At 37.5% G+C, this 9,065-nt stretch overlaps 1 pseudogene; it reads left to right on the forward strand.

Moving 5' to 3' along the window:
- The first annotated feature begins 1,000 nt into the window (after positions 1 to 1,000).
- On the forward strand, positions 1,001 to 6,314 carry LOC115961567 (annotated as a pseudogene).
- The last annotated feature ends 2,751 nt before the right edge of the window (positions 6,315 to 9,065 follow it).

Below are 9,065 nucleotides of genomic sequence, written 5' to 3' on the forward strand. Positions count from 1 at the left end.
TGATTTGCAACAGCTGAAACTTGATGAGCCATCATATTCCTGTTCTTAAATTTGTAACCAGGTGGAAAACCATGGAGCTAATAACATTTTTCCACAGTGTGCCCCAACTTTCCACAGTGAGTGCATAATGGCCTTTCTTTTCCTTTTGGATTTGTGGTTGAGCTCTTGGTAGCCAAAACCGTAGATTCAACTCTAATAGAATTGGTAACTGATCTTTGCATTTCCTCTTGGATAAACAAAGAATGAGCCTTATTAACAGAAGGCAGTGGATCCATGAGCAAAATTTGTGTTCTGACTTGAGAAAACACATCATTGACTCCCATGAGAAACTTCATTGTGGCTTCTTTGATTTGAAGATCCTTCAACCTCTGATTAACATTGCACACGCACTTGCCACAGGTGCATTGAGGAAATGGACTAAGATTCTGGAGCTGATCCCACAAGACCTTAAGCTGAGTGAAATAATCAGTGAGTGATTGTTCTCCCTGATGAATCTCAGCAATTTGCTTCTGGATGTTGAAAACCTTGGTTCCATTTCCTTGACTGAATGTGTCTCGAAGCTCAGTCCAAATCTCAAAAGCAATATCTCTGTAAATGATACTACCTCGAAGTTTTGGTGATACTGAGTTGGTGATCCAAGTACCAACTATATTATCAGCACGAATCCATGCTTGAACAACTGTTGGTGAATTCACGAGTGGAGAAGAAATGGTTATAGAACCATCTATAAAACCAAGCTTATTTTTACCAATCAAAGATTTTCTCACTGATCTTGCCCAAGCAGAATAATTTTTTTATCCAACCAGAGGCTAAGAAGTGAGAACAGCCCCTGGATTTTCTCCTGGATGTAAGAACAGGGGATCATTGAGATTATATGAGTCTTGCAAAGAAGATGAAGATTCAGTGGTAGAAGTATTAACTGCTGTGTCAGCCATTAAGGCAAAAGAAGAAGCTTGAGAAGATTTTAAGAAAGCTTGAGAAAGCTTGGAGAAGAGCAACAATGGTGGACGATGAAAGAGAAATTCCCAAATCTGTAAAACCCTAGATTTCAAGCTTTCTAGGAGCTCTGATACCATATGAGAAAAGAAAGAATTGGGAAAAACTGAATTGAATTAATTAATTTAGCTTGTTGTCTTTATATACATCATCAAGTCCAGCTAGGAACAAGAAACAGAGCACTGAGCTAAGCTAACAGATCTGAATAACTAACTAACAACTTCTCTCACGTGTAAACAACCAACCTACTCACGTGTGATCACTAATGAAAGAAAATAATACTAAACTACAAGTCGTATATTGCTAATGAAACAAACACAGCTACTAAGCTACAAGAGCTTCAGATATGGCTTCTTCAACCTCTGCTATACGTGTTGAGCCTTGCTTCTTCTGCTCTAATTGCTTGCTCTGCTCTAAGTGTTTGCCTTGATCTTGATATAACCACATTGAACATTCACGTGTGCTTTACTCGATTGCTGAACAACAGGCTTCGCCAACCAAGTTACAATCAATCTTACAAGCTTGTTCGGGCCCATCTGTTCTTCAACAAGGTAGACAGGTTCATGCCCAGGTCATTGTCAGTGGATATACTTATAACAACAACAATGTTCTTTTGGGTGTAAAGCTTTTGGGCATGTATGTTCTTTGTGGATGCTAAGAACGTGTTCTATAAGCTTGAACTTAGGTCTTCGGCCTGGTCTTGGAATTGGATGATTAGAGGGTTTACAACTGGGATGCACGGACGCGGCTCCTAGGCCGTCGCACCCGCGTCCGACGCGGCGGGACGCGGCGACGCAGGAGGGACGCCGCAGACCGCGCGTCCGTCCCGCGTCGTGCCGCGTCGCGCCATGTGGCAGATCCCGACTCGGGCCGACGCGGGTCGACGCGACCAAAGTCGGCGCCGACGAGGCAGAAATCGGCGCCGACGTGGCCGAAATCAGGCCGACTCAATCCGTATCAGCCGAAACGGCCGAGTCAAGCCGAAATTCAAAAAAAAAAAAAAAAAAGGTGTAAACGCACCGTTTGACTTAAGGGGTCTTAACCTAAATACCCAGACCCCTTAAGTCACTCACACTTCATCCAAATCTCCTCTAGCACTCCGTCCCTCATCTCCCTTTGCTTCTCTGTGTGCTACTGTGCTTCACTGCTTCGTCCCTCATCTCTGTGTGCTCCGTCCATAGTGATTGTTGTGTGCACACTGCACTGCTTCAGCCTTTAGGTGTGCTCTCTCTGCTCTTTTCTTGAATTTTTATTCTTTGTTCTTTACGATTTCTCTCTTTCAAATTGCTTAGAAATAAATTTGTGAATCTGAAAATTTATGTGCTTGACTGCTTGCTGTCTTTTTTTGCTTGTTTTTTCAATTCTTGTGGGAGTTAAAGGGATTTGTTAACCTATGATTTGTGATTTGTGGTTTGTGGGAGTTAAAGGGTTCTGTGTTTTTTTTGCTGTGAACTTGGTTGCTGTGTTTTTTTTTTTTTTATTGTGAACTTGGTTTGATTTATCATTAATTTATTTAGTTAATAGTTATTATTTGTAGGTTATTTGTGGGAGTTAAAGGGTTTTTTTGGTTTTGTGGTTTTGTGTTTTTTTGCTGTGAAGTTCACAGTGTGAACCTGGCTGCTGTGTTTTGTTGCTGTGAACTTGGTTTGATTTATCATTAATTTGTAGGTTAAATTGAATCTATTGAATTTACAATGGACGAAGTTAATAGCACAGAAAGTTCACAAGAAGTGTCAAATGCTGAATCCCCTCTTTGGCAGTATGTGACTAAAGTAGAAAAACCAGCTGGTGCATCTGTGAAATCTGGTGGAAACACATATTTTAAGTGCAACTATTGTGATAATGTTTTTATGGGATCCTATTCTAGGGTTAAGGCTCATTTATTACAAATTTCTGGCAAAGGTATTAGACCATGCCCAAATGTGTCAAAGAGCCATAGGTTGAAAATGCAGCGAATGCATGATCAAGTTGAGGCTAATAAGTTAGAGCAAGAACAGAGAAGTCATATTCCCTTACCCCCACCTCCCCCAGGCCGTGGGATACCTATTTCCCCATTTCGGAGACAAGAAGGGAGTGATAGTAGTCATAGTACAAATCCGGTTGATGCTAAGAGGAGGAAAGTGACTATGAATACTACTTTGGAGAAAGCATTTCAGAATAATGCTAGACATGATTTAGATAGTAGAATTGCTAGGATGTTTTACACAGGTGGGCTTCCGTTTAACTTTGCAAGGAACCCACATTATCGTAGTTCCTATGCATTTGCTGCTACTCATAGCATTCCGGGTTATCTTCCTCCTGGATACAATGCTTTGAGAACAACACTTTTACAAAAGGAAAGAGCTCATGTTGAAAGACTCTTGAAGCCAATTAAGGACTTTTGGCTTGAAAATGGTGTAAGTATAGTTTCTGATGGATGGTCAGATCCACAAAGGAGGCCTCTTATTAATATTATAGCTGTATCAGATGGGGGTCTAGTGTTTATAAAGGCAATTGATGGGTCAGGTGAGTTCAAAGATAAGCATTACATTGCTGGGGTGTTGAAGGATGCTATAAAAGAGATTGGACATGAAAAAGTTGTCCAAGTCATCACTGATAATGCAAATGTGATGAAGGCTGCTGGAGCTCTTATTGAGGGTGAGTATCCTAAAATATTTTGGACACCTTGTGTTGTCCACACTCTCAATCTAGCTTTGAAGAATATTTGTGCAGCAAAAAACACTGAAAAGAATGAAGTTACATATGAGGAATGTAGTTGGATTACACGTGTTGCTGATGATGCATCCTTCATACGTGTTTTTATCATGAACCATTCTATGAGGTTGGAAATGTTTAATGAATTTTGTCCATTAAAATTGCTCCAAGTTGCTGATACTAGATTTGCTTCGGTGGTTGTAACGTTGAAAAGGTTGAAGTTGATAAAAAGATGCCTTCAAGCCATGGCTATTAGTGACCAATGGGATTCTTATAGGGAGGATGATGTTGGAAAAGCTCAAAAGGTGAAAGATATGATTCTAAGTGATCTTTGGTGGGATAATATTGATTATATCCTTGAATTCACGGCACCCATTTATGATATGCTACGAATAGCCGACACAGATAAGCCTTGTCTTCATCTTGTGTATGAGATGTGGGATTCCATGATAGAGAAGGTGAAAGCAGTGATATATCGGCATGAAGGCTTGGAAGAGGATCAATATAGCTCATTTTGGGGTGTGGTATATGATATACTCATTGATCGGTGGACTAAAAATTCTACACCACTACATTGCTTGGCTCATTCCTTAAATCCTAAGTAAGTACATTTATTATCTATTTTCCTTAGTTCACCCTTTTAGTAAAACATATGTTTGATCTATATTTGTTTTTTAATCTTTAACTAGGTATTACTCCATTGAATGGATTTCGGAGAATCCAAAACGCATCCCTCCACATCGGGATCATGAAATTTCTATGGAAAGAAGCAAGTGTTTGGAGCGATACTTTGAAGATGAGAATGACTTAACGGTGGTGAAGTATGAGTTTGCTAAATTTTCAGGAGGGAGGTGTCCTTCACCAAGTGCCTTGACGGATAGGTGGACCTTACTACCTTTGGTTTGGAGGCAATACCATGGCTCCGCATTTCCAACTCTTCAAACCCTTGCCCTTAAACTTCTTGGACAACCTTGCTCATCCTCATGTGCTGAGAGAAATTGGAGCACGTACAAATTCATTCATTCCTTAAAAAGAAACAAAATGGCTCCTGCACACGCTGAGGATTTGGTATATGTGCATTCTAATCTTCGACTCTTGTCAAGGCGCAATGAAGAGTACATACATACCGCAACAAAGATGTGGGATATTGCAGGAGACTCTTGGAATGAGAGCGACATGCATGGAGGAGCTGGAATTCTTGAGAATGCAGCTCTTACACTTGATGAGCCAGAGTTGGAGGCTATAGTTATTGGGAATGTTAACACTAGTGCTACTACTAGTGAAAGTGAAGTTCGAAGTGAAGCTATTTATCTTGAGGATGATGATATTTGTGTTTGATTGTCTTGTTGATTATCTTTTATTTTGTTTTAGTTTCAAACTTATGAGTTGTATTCTAATTTCCAAACATCATGGAATGTTTTATTTCAATCTTGTGGATTATATTTAATTTATGAACATCATGTTTTAGTTGTTATCTACTATTGCTCTTAAATTTGGTATTTGTTTATATAATGTGAAAAAGTAAAAGTATGCTTAGAAATATATTAAACATATATTATAAAAATATTTTTAATAATTTTTTAATCGCCGAGTCCTGCCGCACCCGCACCCACCTTTTTCAAAAATTGCCGAGTCCCGCACCCGCACCCGCACCCGCACCCGAGTCTCGAAACGCACCCGTGCTTCATAGGTTTACAATGATGGGTTGGTTTGATTTTGCCTTGTTGTTTTACTTTAAGATGTTGGGTTGTGGTATTTCTCCCGATAAGTATACTTTTCCTTGTGTGATAAAGGCTTGTGGTGGTTTGAATAATGTAAGGTTGGGTAAGTTAGTTCACCAAACAATTCAGTTGACGGGTTTTGAGTTTGATGTGTTTGTGGGTAGTTCTTTGATCAAATTGTATGCAGAGAATGGTTGTATCGACGATGCAAGGTATTTGTTCGATAAAATGCCTCATAAAGATTGTGTAATGTGGAATATTATGCTTAATGGTTATGTAAAAAATGCAGATAGTAGTAGCAAATGTTTTTGGGGAATGAGATATAGTGACATTAGGCCCAATTCAATGACATTTGCTTGTATATTGTCTGTTTGTGCCTCAGAAGCAATGGTTGTTTTGGGGACCCAACTTCATGGAATGGTTATTAGGTGTGGGTTGGAGTTGGATTCTCCTGTGGCTAACACATTGTTAGCTATGTATTCGAAATGCCAGAAACTGGTTAATGCATGTGAGCTATTTGATAGGATGCCGCAAACTGATTTGGTAACTTGGAATGGAATGATTTCCGGATTTGTACAAAATGGGTGTCTGGGCGAGGCCTCACATTTGTTTCGTGAGATGATATCTATTGGTGTCAAACCAAACTCGATCACCTTTGCAAGTTTCCTTCCATTGGTGACTGAATCCGCGTGTCTCAAACAAGGTAAGGAAATTCATGGTTACATAGTAAGACATGGTGTGTCTTTGGATGTATTCTTGAAGAGTGCACTTATTGATATATACTTAAAGTGCAGGAAAGTGGAGATGGCATGCAAACCTTTTAGCCAAAGCAGCACATCAAGATTTTTCTTTACCTCTGCGCACCAGATTGCTTCCCGTGAGCTTGGCCAGTTATTTTATTGATCCATGTGTAAAATAATGATTTTTTTAATTGATCCGTCAGTCACGTCAGTTTCCGTGAGTTTGGTGATGGAATGGTGCTTCAAGGACTTAAATGTCTCGCGTTAATTGGTTTAGAGACTAAAAGTAGTAAAAATAAAATGAATGGACTAAAATGGAAAAAAGTCAAAATGTAGGAACTAAAAGTGTACTTACGCCTATTTTTTTCTACTATGAGAGAGAGAGAGAGAGAGAGAGAGAGAGAGAGAATAAAAAATGAATAAAAAAAGAATATTTAAATGAAATGGTAAAAAAATAGAAGTTTTGATATTAGGAGTATTGTAAAGTGATGTGTTAAATGCTATAAAATTAGGTTTTTATTAGATGCTAAATGCTAAAATCTTTACAACTCTTGATGATAATGCTCTAATATCCTTTGTTTGCTTTCTGCGCTAGTTGTGTTATTGTAAAATACTCAATTTAAGCAATATATATAAATATATATATATATATATATATATATATTTATATATATATCTCACTTTTTTTCTACACACATTTGAGGGCCTTTCTTTAATAGGAAGCCCTATGGTCGCGAAAATTATATCTTGTACCTGGCATATATGCCGGGTACACCATATACTAGCTCCTATGGTCGACCTTGGAACCAAATTAGTTTCTTTTTCAATGGATCACATGTGCTTGCGTGCCACTCCTTTGATGCCTTTTTGCCTTCTGGCGAATTGGGCTTGGCAAGTTAGGTTGTCTTTAAGACCAAATGGAGGATTTTCCCAACTAGGTATTGGATCAATGGGGCTAAAATGGCCAAATACCACTATAGGCCAAAATTATTAGTGTTTGGGAAATCCAATTAAAGAAAATTTTTATGAGGAAAGAAAAAAAAAATTAATGTTTTGACAATTTTTTTCATTTCTTATAAAAGTGGTGTCAAAACTTTTCTAAAATGGATTGTTAACGAGTGCCCTAAGGGCACTCGTTAGCATGACCCTTAGTGTTTTACCATTGTTTGAAAAATATTTAGCAATGTATCACTTTTTTTAAAACTCGAGCTTGAGAAACTCGAGTTTGACATGGAACTCGAGTTTCAAAAACTCGAGTTTGATAAAAAAAATGCTGCTAACGTGGATTATTTTAATTAACCACGCAAAAATCAAGCTTAAAAAACTCGAGTTCTTTGTGGTACTCGAGTACCATGTAAGAATTGCATTCGTATATTAATATGTTACTTCTTGCACCTTCATGTAATGAAAAATTATACAATGACCATTTACTATATTTAAGTAAAAGCATGCAACATTTGTTATTTGGCATAAATGCACTTTTAGTCCCTATTTTTTGGCTTTTTTCCATTTTGGTCCCTATATTTTAATTTTACCTCTTTTAGTCCCTAAACCAATTAACACGTGTTATTTTCGTCCTTTTCGTCAGTCAACCGACGGAAATGTCTAAGGTGGCTGTCAGAAGAATTAAAATATTATAAAAAATGCCACATCAGCATCTAATTTTTTTCAAAGATAATTTATCAATTTTAACTAAATAAAAAAAGAAAAAACAAAATTAAAAACAATAAAATACATAAATTTAGATCTAATTCATTTTGAACAAGAACACACAAGAACATGATCACATATTTAAATATCAACACAAGAACATAAGATCACAAACCCAGAACCAAACACAAACTCAAATTTAAAAACAAAACACAATAACAAACTATTTTGCTAGACGAAACCTACACCCTGCTATGTTCTTCTTCAATCAAACTCTCTCTCTCTCTCTCTCTCTCTCTCTCTCTCTCTCTCTCTCTCTCTTGTTGTGATTTGATTCTACGGGTTCTCTCTGCTCTTTTTTCCGATCTATCAGTCTCAGGTACGCACGCTCTCAAATCGTCCCCAATCCCACTTTCGTTTCCCTCTCTTTTCAATTTTTACTATTACACATTCCAATCTGAATTGTATTTTCTTTCAAGTAAAGGAAAAACCAAAAAGCATGAATTCAAATTACAGGAAATCCAGCTTTAACTTCAATCTCGGAATCGGATCTTCCTAACCCAAATCCCTAAATGAACAGAAAAAACCATTCTTATTCCTCTTCTTCTTCTTATACCTCTTCGTTTTCCTTCACCCAACAACCCAAGCCCGCATGGCAGCCCAACAAGCCCTCCTAGACCCACCAGCCCACCCCGGCATTTACTCCGGTCCCACTTCTTCCATGGTTGGTGACATCTTCGACAAGACCTGGTCTTCCTCTTCTACTTTTGGTTTAGGTCTGGATCGGCTAGGTCCATTGTGGATTTAAAGAGAGGCTGAAATGTTTTGCTTTGTGTTGGTATAGTTGAGGGATTGAGCTGGGTTTGTTCAATTTTGTGGGTATTTTGTTAATGATTGTATTGATTTAATTTTCAAATTTAAATCTATTTTTTCTTTTGGATAATTTGGTTTTTGTATATATATGGATTGAATTTTTTTTTTTTTGGTACTATATTCTTTTATGATTTTTTTTTTTTTTTTTTTTGTGTTTGATTTCTGGGTTTGTATAATTTTTTTGGGTTTGTGCTCTTGTGTGTTCTTGATGGGTTTGTATGATTTTCTGGATTTGACTTAGCATTTATTTTGAGAGTAAATAGTTTATGTTTGTTATTATGTTCTTTGTGTTTTTAAATTTGAGTTTGTGTTTTTTAAAAAAATAATAGATGCTGATGTGGCATTTTTTATAATATTTTAATTCCTCTGTCAACCACCTCAGATATTTCTG

Source organism: Quercus lobata, chromosome 9 (assembly GCF_001633185.2).
Source record: "Quercus lobata isolate SW786 chromosome 9, ValleyOak3.0 Primary Assembly, whole genome shotgun sequence".
NCBI lineage: Eukaryota > Viridiplantae > Streptophyta > Magnoliopsida > Fagales > Fagaceae > Quercus > Quercus lobata.